Genomic DNA, 12,578 nt, shown 5'->3' on the forward strand with positions numbered 1-12,578 from the left:
AGAGATTCCCCTGCCTCCCCAGCTGCTCTTATGGAACAGGTACAGTGCTCTGCAGGGACAACTGGACAATGGTGGTGATGATGGTTCTCCCCACTTGGTAGTGTCACCAAAGTTTAACCAGACCTCATTTAGCATTAAAACGTCATCAGCAAAGAAAAAACAATCGTCATTGCTGACTCTCTGCTGAAGGGAGCAGAAGGGCCAATACGTACACCAGACCCTCTACACAGGGAGGTCTATTGCCTCCCAAGAGCCCGGGTTAAAGACATAAGGAAGAAAATTCCTTCCCCAGTTTGGCCCTCAGATTACTGCCCCCTATTGTTATTTCAGGTAGGCAGCAATGATATAGGAAGAACTTCCCTAAAGACCATGAAAAAGGATTTCAGAGCCTTGGGGTGACAGGTAAAGGGTTTGGGAACACAAGTTGTGTTCTCTTCTATCCTTCCAGTTACAGGGAATTATGAGGGACTAAATACAATGGGCAATCTGGCTGGATGGACCCAAAGACTTTCAGTCAATGGAGTTAAATCCAGTTGGCAGCCAGTCACAACTGGTGTCCTCCAGGCCTTGGTACTGGGGCCACTTCTATTTATTAATGATCTTGATGAAGGGATTGAGTGCACCCTCCATAAGTTTGCAGATGACACCAAGCTGGGAGGGAGTGCTGATCTGTCAGAGGAGAGAAAGGCACTACAGAGGGATCTGGATAGACTGGATCAGTGGGCCAAGGCAAACTCTATGAGCGTCAATAGGGCCAAGTGTTGGGTCCTGCATTTAGGTCACATCTTCCCCAGGCAACCCTACAGGCATAGGGAAGAGTGGCTGGAAAGCTGCCTGACAGAAAGAGACCTTGGTGTACTGATGGACAGTCAGCTGAATATGAGCCAGCAGTGTGCTCAGCTGGCCAAGAAGGCCAATGGCATCTTGGCTTGTATCAGGAATGGTGAGCAGGACTAGGGAAGTCATCCTGCCCCTGTACTCAGCACTGGTGAGGCCTCACCTTGAGTACTGTGTTCAGTTTTGGGCACCTCAGCACAGGAAAGACATGGAGTTGCTGGAGTAGGTCTCTTCTCACTAGGGGCAGGCAACAGGACAAGGGAAAATGGCCTTAAGCTGCACCAGGGGAAGTTTAGGTTGGATAGCAGGAAAATCTTTAAAGAAAGAGTTGTTAAGCACTGAAGTAGGCTCCCCATGGAGGTGGATGAATCATCATCCCTGTATGTGTTTAAAAACTGTTTGGATGCGGTGCTCAGGGACATGATTTAGCAGAGGGTTGTTAGAGTTAGGGTAGTGTGGTTAGGTTGTGATTGGACTCAATGATCTTAACGGTCTCTTCCAATCTGAGCAATACTATGATTCTATGATTTCAATCCTTACGTTACATAACTTGAATTCTCTCGACCAATGCTATAGATTTGCAGATCTTTAATAAACATGAGAAGGAAGATATAACTGTGAGGGTGAATGGATCAGTAAGGAGAGTTTATATTTGGACTCTAACTCTAGGACAGACATTTGAAGCACACTGTGAATGGCACTTAATCAGGCAGTATGACTTTAAGATGCCCTGAAATGAACAGTAACAGTTGGTTCCACCACCAATTACCAGTCAGAAATACATCTCCTTTCACTGTCAGGTGTTTAGTTAAAACAAACAAACAAACAAAGATTAATTTGAGAGATTCTCTCGCTGGGAAATGAGAGGAGATAAGTAAGGTTTCCAAAGAGTGGCTCAGCATAGAAACAAAAGCTCTCTATTTTAGTTGTTATTCTTTTGATGTTTCTCTGAACACGCCTATTTACTGGTGGCTGTTGATGTTCTTCATATCAAAAGCACATTAAAATTATAGAATAATAGAATAAATTAATGAGCACACGAAAATTATAATAGAAAGTCTTGGGCTGGAAGATCACCTAGTTTCAAACCCCTTGCTGGGGCATGGTTGCCATCCACAAGATCAGGTTAACCAGGGCCATATCCAGTGTGGCAAAGGACTAGGCATTCCTCAACTTCTCTAGCCAACCAGTTCCAGTGCCTCACCATGTACTAAGTAAAAAATTTCCTCCTAATATCTAATTGAAACCTCACATCTTTTAGTTTAAAACCATTCCCCCTTGTCCTATCACTATCAGACCATGTAAAGTTGGTCTCCCTCCTGTTTAAAAGTCCTTTTTAAGTTCTGTAAGGTCACAGTGAGGTCTCCCCAAAGCCTTTCTTCTCCAGCTCCCTCAGCCTTTCTTTGTGTGTGAGTTGCACCAGCACTCTGATCACCTTTGTGGCCATCCTATGGACCCATTCCAGCATCTCCACATCTCTCTTGTCCCAGGGGGCCACAGCTTGGATGTGGTCGACCAGATGGAAAGGAATTTGATTAGAGTTAACTCTGCTATTGTTAATATATCATTTAAAGACTTGTCTGCACCTCATCTCAAAATCAACGTGCTGCTTTTGAAATCCTACACTGCTGTTAGTTTCACTTGCCATATGTGTCTGCCACAGTTGCAGTCCCGATGCATTTCAAAAACATGACACCATACCGCACTAGTTGCTCAGTATGTTAAATTTAGAAGCACTATTGAAGCCAGAAGAACAGTGAAGAATCAACAGCAGAGTTTACAGGTTAATGATGGGGAAGCAGAAGTTGGAGGCTCCCAAGGAGAGACGGAAAGATAAGGATGATGGAACCATAGAATGGCTTGTGTTGGAAGGAATCTCAAAGATGATCTAGTTCCAACCTCCCTGCCACATGCAGGGATGCCAGGCACTATTATTTAAAAATGGTTGCCGCTCATCCTGTCATTATCTACCTGCCTAAAAAGTTCACTACCCTCCTGTTTATAAGCTGGAATGGCTTGGCAACTACAGCAGCCAGTTCTCCTTCAAGAACTCCACAAACATAGTGCACAGGCTGGTTTTAACTTCAGCTGTCACACTGAGAAATGAATGGAATTCAGAAAGAAGCTTAAGGTTTGATGAAGTAAATGTATTTGTAGTACAACCTGCATTTAGACATGTAGGTCTAAAGCAGCCAGCAGGATCTGCACCAACTGATGAGATTCACATGGCTCAGCAGTTTTGAGTCTTTCAAAGCCACAGTCACTGGAAGCTACAATCTCTGTTCTGAAGCCAAAATCCCTATCAATACATACAAGTTGACAAAGTCACCTCTTAGGGAATATATGACTATTGTAAACACATTCTGAATTCAGTGACTTTCATCTGCTCAAGACCCATATAGACACAGGTTAACATCAAGCAGATGATTTCATCACAATGCACTCTTATGCTGGCAATTAATATATCTGAAGCATAGCTCCTTTTTCTCACTCTTCATTCAAATGCTAGGAGGTGCTGTCTGACATCCAGTGTTTTATAAGGCTTCATATCTGTGCCAAGCACCTCCAGTGACAGAGCAAACTCTGGGTCCTTTCTGATGCGAGATCCAGAATAAAGTAATAGAGAAAACACACTTTGCATTCAGTTTTGTGTCAGCCCCCAAGACTGTCTTCTCCCAGTACAAAAGAAGAGTTGCATTCACTTCAGCAAATGTCACTTGTGTATTCAAGAAAGCCCTCAAAGCAAGAGACAGCATATATGATATTTAGCTCACATTGGTATAAAACAAGAACGATGCAGAATATAAAAGCAACGACAGAAGAAATTATAAAGATATTAAAGTTACTTTCTCGCTTTTCATTCCTTGACCAACAATGTTAGTCCTATTTATTTCAAGCTACAGCTAAGTCAGTAAGCATTAAAATACGCTATCAAGCAGGACATTTGGCTATCTTCTGACCTTTCCTCATTTCAGCAAACTTATCAGAGGTCCTAGACTTGACATCTGTTCTCTGCAGATTTCATCATGATGAGTCTTACACTACTGGGTTCTTATATTTCTTGTCTCATATTTTAAAGTTGTTCTTATTATTTATTTTACTAAGATGATTAATTACCGTTTTTTGTGGGCTCCAGGATCACCTAATAGCACCTCCACCTCCTCACCACCATATCTACTTCTTTGTTACATTTCTCTCTGTTCAAACACCGTTTCTTGTTTATTCTTGATCTCTGTTCTTATTTATGACATGGTCTGTCTCTTAATACAAATCACACACAGAGGCAGACTTTGGAGTCAGAGGAAAGCAAAAGTATGGAGAAAGCACACATTTTTCAGCTAAAGCACCTTCAGTTTAATTGTTCTTAAGCCAGTGATTTCAATGCTAACTCTCTTCTCTTTCACACATGGCATCTCATGGTGGTTCAGAGATCTTGCAGAGCTGAACAGCTGTCACGAGCCCTTCAGTGAGGTCTCATTGACAAGGAGCATATTTTTAACAAACTCCGTAGTCCAATGCATCTGCTTTCTGCTGTCAGTTCTACACTCTTCACTGTTGGTAACAGTTCCCTCTTAGGTTTCTGTGGCAGATGCTCAACTCCAAATCATACTTTCCTAAGGATATGAAAAACTGCAGCAAGCCATGAAGCCTGCATGCTGCACTTGTAAAAGCCTGTACCAGCAGACGTACCCCTCTGTTGTTGTATCCATTGCTGAAACACACCACCATGCACTTCACAGAGCTCCCTGTTTAAACACTGTCAACATTCAGCAAGTGCTAATGAATGTTAATGGTGTGATTTTTTTCATGCATGGAGGAATTTAATTCCACACCTTTGCTTCCCATGCACTTCCATGTCAGATGCCATTTTGTCAGATTGTGCCTCTGCTGCCATCTATTGCACAACAACAAAATGTAATGGGATACTGGCAGGAAGGTTCAACATCTGCTGCCATACTCCCAACATCTGCCTTTGACATTGTGGGCCAAATAGGAGGAGCAGCCCTCTAATGGTTTGTAGGGTATTACAGAACATAGTACTGAAACTTACCAGAGAAATTCTATAGGACACTGTAATAATAGTTTATTTCCTCTGAAAAAGAAGTATGACTGCAGTCAGTAGATGAGTATTTCCAAGTGAGTGCAACTCAGTGACTGCAGAGGAAAAACACTGTAAGAGGAAAAGGTGGAAAAGCAGTTATACAGCAATAACTGAGGTGTGATTAAGTTTGCAGACAAACAAGCAGAGATCATCAACATGCTTAAAGGAACTCTGCAGTGAAAGAAGATGTAACTGCAGCATGACCAAATAGTCCTTAACCAGCTGGCAGGGCAAAATACTTTTGCAGCATCCCAGCAACCAATTACTCAGGCTGCCCAAGAAATAGCACTCTAGTCATTAGATCAGCCTGGAGCTGGTGCCACTTGAAGTTGCATGAGAAGATCCAGCATCAGTGGGAGAAAGCGGGAACAGTTCAGTGAGCTTTTTGGGAAGTCTTTTATTCACTCATTCTATTAACAATTTAGCCAAGTGGTGAGACTAGCTACAGTCTTAGCTTACGCTATGAGACTTCTGCAGTCCTGGAGCAATGCTGGCTATTACTTGAACCTGAACACTATTGCTGCGACTAGAATCCTCTGACTAAAACCAGTTAAAGTAGGTGTTACATGCTGCAGGTGAACAAAAAGCTCTTAACAGGCAGCAGTGCCAGATAAGGAAAAAAGTATATTGTGCAAGGTAATATAATCATTGCATCTACTGATTGCCTTGTGAGGCTTCTGTCTCTGTATTACCACTGTGTAAATTTAGTTTACAAAGGAACAAAAACAACTGGCCTTAGTTCATATTCAACATAACTGGACTCCAGCAGAATGCTTTTATGCCTTCCACAAAATCAAGCTTGGTTTGCTTGCTACACTGAAATTACCTGCGGCAGCTGCTGTGCAAGAGGCACCTGACTTCCTGAGCAAAGCAAAACAATGGTTTTAATTATTGTAGTAGCTGAGCTTTGGCTGAAACGAGAGGATGTAACATCCAACACAAAGATATAAATCAAAACATGGAGAGAGGAGAACTTCTACTAGTGTAACCCTAGTTAATGCAGTCATACAGGATGTGATAAGACACACACAAATGGAGCTGTAAGATCTATGGAACATCACTTTGCAAAGGTGGAATGATAGGCTGTTTAACTTCTTCTCATGGCTCCTAACCTCAAGACAGAAACAAAATACAAATAGGCAGAAGAGGTGTATAAAATGGGATCTCAGTTCAGTCAACCAATTAAGCATGTGTCCCAATTTTAGTAGGAGTTTGAAAGGAGCTTTAAAATGTTTCAGTGCTTTTGAAAAGCCAACGCCTAAGTAAAGAGCAACTGTGAAACATCTGCATCATCTGTTCAGGTGGGTGGAGAGGAGGGCAGTGAAGATGATCAGAGGCTGGTGGACCTCTCCTATGAAGAAAGGCTAAAAGCTGACCTTATTTAGTCTGCAGAAGTTTCCAAGAGGACCTCAAGGCATTTCAGTATCTAATGTGAGTCTGCAGGAAACATGGAGAAAGACTCTTTGTCAGGGCGTGTAGTGAAAGGACACAAGACAGCTGTTTTGAACTAAAAAAGGTAGGTTTAGACTAGATGCAAGAAATAATTCTTCACTATGAGGGTGAAGACATTGAAAGGTTTCTCAGCCCCCACCCACCACTGGTGAGGCTGTAAATGCTCCATCCATGGAAGTATTCAAGGCCAGGCTGGTTTTGGGCAAGCAGATCTAGTGGAAAGTCTCCCTGTTCACGGCACGGGGCTTGGAACTAAACAGCTTTTAAGATTCCTTCCAACCAAAGCCATCCTGTGATTCTACAATTTTATATTGTGAAGAATAAACAATTTATTCCTGGTCTGACTTTTCAGTGCTTCTTGGTGAAGCTGAGCCTGACTTAGGGCTACCAATCAAGCCACAATCTCTTTATGGATTCAGATACAATCTGAGCTCAGCTTTTTAGTATATGCTCCATCTAAAACATGGAGCAGAATAATTCAGGAGTTGTAGATCTTTCATAAATAAAGGAACAGAAAATAATATTTTTTTCTTTTAAGAAGATAAATTAAAGCAGTAAGTGTATTTAAAGAAACCCTTCTTGTACAAGCCTCTCTTCAACACCTCTCTTTTTTATTTCCCCCTTAAACTGACAAGAATTTTTCACCAGCACAAGCTCTAAATCCTGCTAGGCCAGTATCAGTAGCTGCTTTCTAGGACCTGTCCATAAAGAAGTATCACCAGGTAAGATGAACACCAACAAATCCTCCCTCCTTTTCCATTTTCAGTATACACACAGTCAGGACTCTTGACTTTTTTTCCTTCAGTTAAAGCACAGCAGTCATGGTTACAAGAGATTAGACTTTGTCTGGACATCTGTCATTAATGGTTACTCCTGTTTTAAGGAAAGCATTGAGGACTATGCTAATTTCCTTTGCCTTTGGCAACAGCAAAGCAGATGCTTCAAAGGTTTTTATAATCAGTCACTGTCACTCAAGTACATTCACCTTTTAGCAATCGTATTCTAACAAAGGTAGAACATGGTAATCATAAACCTACAATGGAACAGAAAAACGGAGCCAGTGACTCAGTCAGTAGCACTGGGAACTGGAAAACCTGCCCCTCCCTAGCAGGAAAATGTGTAATTGATATGGTGTTAAAAACAAAGGAGAGGGACTGCATCATCTCCAGAAAAAGTAGGACTCGAGGGACAGAGGGGAAAAAAAACAATCAAAACCAACTACACCAACAACAACAAACAATGACTTATCTAATCATCTACGCCTCATATCTTGTAATGAGCTCCATGCAGGCAAATCACCAACTTGTTACAAGGCTCTTTCCTAGATCGTGGCTCTACAAAGTATGGTTTAGGGCATGTAGCTTCTTGATGGAGAAGCTGGGGCAGAGGGAGAAAAGCACATACCATAATCAGTAAGTAGCATGGCTTTATGAACACTGTGTTCAATCTTGACAAACCCAATTGCTTTTCAAACAAGGACAGAACTATCATGAAGTTAGAGAATAAAAAGAAGTGTACAATGTTTTAAGTCTAGATTCAGAAAAGCTTTTGCTACTCTCTAAGAAAATCACGGCTGAAAACTTAATTCAAGTTGGATAGTTGAATAGTACTACTCATATTACTAGAAAATGAACGTTTCAAAAGCGTAATGATATATACCAATGGAATGAAAAGACACAGTAGGTATCTACTGTGTTGCTGTGGGGATCTTAGTCCAGTTTTCATTGACATCCTAATTAATGATCTAAGACTGAACAAACAAAATGTTAATTAAACTTGCAGATGATAAAGAATTAAGTTTACAAACTCCAGTGGGTAAAGGCCGCTCAAACAAGAGAACTGGTTGAGGGGAAGAAGAAGGAGGCTGGGACACAAATTAGACTACCTGGAAAAAGTAATGGCAAGAAACTGAAGCAACTTCAAGAAGAAGAAGAAAGAAAAAACAAATGAACAAACAACAACAACAAGAAAAAACCACATAGAGATAAATCAAGTAACAAAAGGCCCTGCCAAAAGCAGGAGCTAAACATATGAATGAGTGAGAAAGCTGAACAAATGAGATTTGTCTATAAAGCACGTTCTTCTACAAAATGACCAATATAACTTTTGTCTGCCTGTGCCCAGTTGTCACTTCAGGCAACAGAGAAAGATAAATCACCTCCAACACGTGGAGTATCACCTATCATTGCACAAAAGGAACACAGACTAATTAAATAAAAGGACTAGTGCAAAGAATAATCATTAAACCTAGAATAATAGATGTTGCAAAATACAAAAAAAAAAAAAAATTAAAAATAAAAATTAAAAAAATAGTCTCAATGTTATATTCTCTAATAACTTAGAAGTATCAAGTGCAAAAAGAGAGGGAAAAATAGTAACATGCCAAGGCAAAAGGTAATGCATTAGGCTAACAAAAATTAGCTTGAATTTCCACAGTATTTGTGGATCTACCCCTATAATTCTGTTATGATAGAACCAAGAACTAAAGTCAGTTTGAATAAAGCTGGAATACTAAGATAAGTTGTGAATGAGAACAGTGTCACTCTGGAGATAAATCTCAAGTATCAACTGGAGAAACTGTACTTTTCAGTGACCTTCATAATGTATTTGTGTTCTGTGAAACAAATATCTGAGGGAAAGAATGAACAGCAACCATTATTTTATCTTAAACCACAAGCAATATTCTGCACCTCGGAATCTTTCTCGTCAGAGTCTGTCATTACTATTTTTATACCATTTTCCCCCAGAAGTTCCATAGTACAGGAACAATAGACCACCACAGTAATAGCCTGAAGTAGTTTAAAAGTATCAGCAAAATTATTTAAAATAATAATAATAATAATAATTAATAAATAAAAGTAACAGGAATCAAGAGAGAAGATAAATTTATAACATCCATTATCAACATTAATTCTCATGCACAATAATTCATCCCAGGATCACCCAAGGGGCAAGAACAACGAGCTGATAGTCCAGTTTAGAGATGATAGGCTTGTCACATGCTCCAGTTTGAATAGTTCAGACCAGGATTTAGAAAAACCCTGCAAGGTAACTGTACTGATTGGCTGGCTGCCTTTTGGTCTGTGAACTAAGAGTCCCTCGTGTGCCAGAGTCCCTTGGCATCCAACAGCCTTAATAAAGAAGATCTTCTGTATTCATTACAAAACAGCCCAACTTCTTCTTCACACGGAGAAAAAGCCATCAAGACCAAAAGTTTTCACTCCAGGGGAAACAGATCTGTTCCAAGTCATAGGAAACAAGAAACAAAACCTTCCCTGCCACCCATCCCCCACGTGTTCAGAAAGTTATTTCGTGTTGATTATTTGTAGAGGACCTACAGAGCTCTGCTCTTAAGGTTAGAAAGTAGCAAGAGTCTAACTTCAGGTTCAATTAAAAACAAAACAAAAACTAGTTCACTTAGTCCTCAAAATACCTTCTCGAACGGCACTGTTGCACTCTTTCCCCCATTCTAAAACACAATCAAGTTCTGCACAAGATAAAAGATTGCTTGGGGGAGTGGGGTTGGTTCTATCAGTTTTTTTCTATTGTGTGTGTGTTATTGTTCATTGTTTTTTCTCCAAAACACTTTCCGTAGCTTACAATAGAACTTATATCCTTACTACAAGAAGCACATACCCTCCCCTTAACTGTCCCTCTATAAGATGCACAGAAACCTATTTTTTCCATAAGAATTGTTAGCAGTTCTGCGCTGATGCACCAAACTACCGAGTTCCCAAAGTCCTGCGCAGGCACGGGAAGGGGAAAGGAACCAGTAGCCTCCATTGAGAATTTTCTGACCACTTCCTTCGTACGTTCACATCTCCTCTGTCGTACACGACCAGCTCTGAACCCTTTCTTTTACCCTTTATTTCCAGCAGGCACTCGCTCCCCACTACCCCGAGGGAAAACGATCGGGAAATAACATGTCCTGACCTGAGAAGCGAGGACTAGCTTCAAATCCTCCTCCTGCCCCAGGACTTTCTGCCGAAAGAGCAGATAAAGTTGATTGCTCTGTCTCTCTCTTGCTCGATCCCCACCCCTGAATCCGCAGGGGTGAGATCAGGGCTTTGGGCAGGGAAGCGGATCAGCTTCTCACTCAGCATCGCTACCACCAAAGCCAGAGAGAAAGGAAAGTTTCCAGGTGGTTCCCCTCGGGCCGTATTCTCCACACTCCCTTCCCGAAGTCTCCGGGAGGGCAGGACAGCACAAACAATGTCGGGCCGGAGTTAAAGAGGAGCACACAAAGCGGCCCGGCCGTGTGCCGCCGACTTACCTGAAGAGCACGGAGCTGAGGGCGGGATGGCGAGACGGCGCGGAGCGGCGGGGGTTGGCAGAGATCGGGCCCGAGTTTGGGAGGAAAACAGAAGGTTTTTATTTTCCCTGGAGTTTGAAAGGAGTAAACGGGGAACGCGTGGAATGAGAGTTGGTATGAAATGAACGCGACCGAGGGAGGGGACTCCAGTCTAATGTAGAGGATGGAAGAGGGTTTAGGGAGGGGACTGGCCGGGGGAAGGAGGGGGAGGCGAGAGAAAGGCCGAGGCGGAGTTGGGAACAAACTCCAGAGGGGGATCGGTTCTCTCCGTCTCGGGGCGGAGAGGAGGAATCGCGGGGCAATGGCCGGAAGAAAAAGCCCGCGGGCGCTGGCTGCCCCACAAACAGCGGCAGAGGAAGGAAACTCCAGGCGGCCGAGAAGGAAAAGTCGTGAGGAGAGCAGAAGGGGTTTGGCCGCAGGGACATGGCCGCCTCCAGCAATCAGTGCGGCGCTCAGAGTCGGGAACAGAAGTTGCAGTCGCCGTTCAGGACGGCTCGGCCCCAAGCCATGGACAAGCGGCGGAAACGCAGCCGCCTGCCTGTTGTTTTCCCAGGCGTGGGGGTACGTGGACGAGAAGCCAGCGGCGGAAGCCCCGGGGCTACAGTGCTCAATCTAAAGAGCCGCCAGCCCCCGCTGCAGCTCCCTTCCATTGCCGGGTCCAAGCGCTCTTGGTGAAGCCAGGCTTCGGCCCTTCAGCGCCGTGATCCCAGCACAGCGCACACCGCAGCTAGACCCCTGCAGCCAGGCCTGACTCACAGGCCTCTTCGGAACTACCTCGGGGATGTGGCTTTCATAGTTATACAGCTACAATACAGAAATGCTTGTTTAGTGATAGTTTAACTGTCTTCAGAGCATCAGAGAAAGGAAACTATTCACATAACTGCAATGGGATGTCGGGATGTCCTCTGTGGCTTTTATCAAATCACCCTGCTAGGTAGATGACTCTAACATGACTCCCATGTTCCCGTGGGGGCTCCATGCATCCCTTCTCCCTTTCTGCATTCCCAGTCTTCCCTCATGTGCAGAGCATATTCATGACCGACCCATCACTCCATCCATTCGCACCTAACTGGCAAAGCAGGCAAAGTAGGCAGTCCCAGCTCGGTAGCAGCCATTTATCCCCTTGTGCCTGCCAGACTTGCCTCGGGGCAGGTTTGAAATAGATCTGACAGCTGGTCTCATTCACTACATAGTTTCTCTTTTCCGATCCCATCAATCAACTTCATCTCTTAAGCTCGCCTTCCAACGCAGCTATTTCTGAATCCTCAAACCTCTTTACTAGCCTGCTGTGCTCACAGAGATTCAGAGGAGAGACACCGAGCTGTTTTCCTCAATACCTGTTTTACCATCTCTCCACACTGCTCATCTCTTCTCCACAGCAGCAAAATCTTCACCATTAAGTCCCACAGGTTCTTCCTGGTCTTTTACAAATTCTTTTCTCAGTGGTCATTTCTGATCAGTGGATCAGTCTTCCACCATGCTACTCTTCTTTCTCCTCTCCTGTTTTTACATTTGGAAACTGACCATTATTAACACCTAAGAAAGCAGGGTCATACTCAAAAACAAGCCAAGAGAATTCACATATTTCTCCCTCAAGCACTATTGCAATGGCAGCACTTCACCTGGCTATTTTTATCTCCCCTTTAGTTTTAACTATTTAAAAACAATTGTTTATTCCATTTACTTGCACAGAAGTATCCCTCCCAACTTCAAAATCCATTATGCTTATCATGAAACCATGAGCTGACAGACATCACTTCCACAAATCTGATACAGTAAGCACCACATGCTGACAGAGATGGCAGTAACCACCAGGTGGCTAGAAAGCATTTCCTATGCCCCATGCCACTGTCCAGAACACTATTCTGGGCCTTG

At 43.0% G+C, this 12,578-nt stretch overlaps 1 protein-coding gene across 7 annotated transcripts in view; it reads right to left on the reverse strand.

Annotated features, from left to right (window-relative positions):
- The window catches only part of TEAD4 (TEA domain transcription factor 4), a 47,121-nt gene extending 36,023 nt beyond the window's left edge, over nucleotides 1-11,098 (reverse strand). For 3 of the 7 annotated variants that reach the window (XR_001557223.2, XM_032446778.1, XM_032446770.1), the window contains exon 1: nucleotides 10,665-11,074. The gene's annotated coding sequence lies outside the window, so the exon portion shown is untranslated. Of the gene's footprint in view, nucleotides 1-10,664 lie in introns of all 7 variants that reach the window. The other 4 variants (XM_015871755.2, XM_015871793.2, XM_015871775.2 and 1 more) reach the window with 4 other exon arrangements.
- Nucleotides 11,099-12,578: the final 1,480 nt, after the last annotated feature.

This window comes from Coturnix japonica, chromosome 1, assembly GCF_001577835.2.
Source record: "Coturnix japonica isolate 7356 chromosome 1, Coturnix japonica 2.1, whole genome shotgun sequence".
Lineage (NCBI taxonomy): Eukaryota > Metazoa > Chordata > Aves > Galliformes > Phasianidae > Coturnix > Coturnix japonica.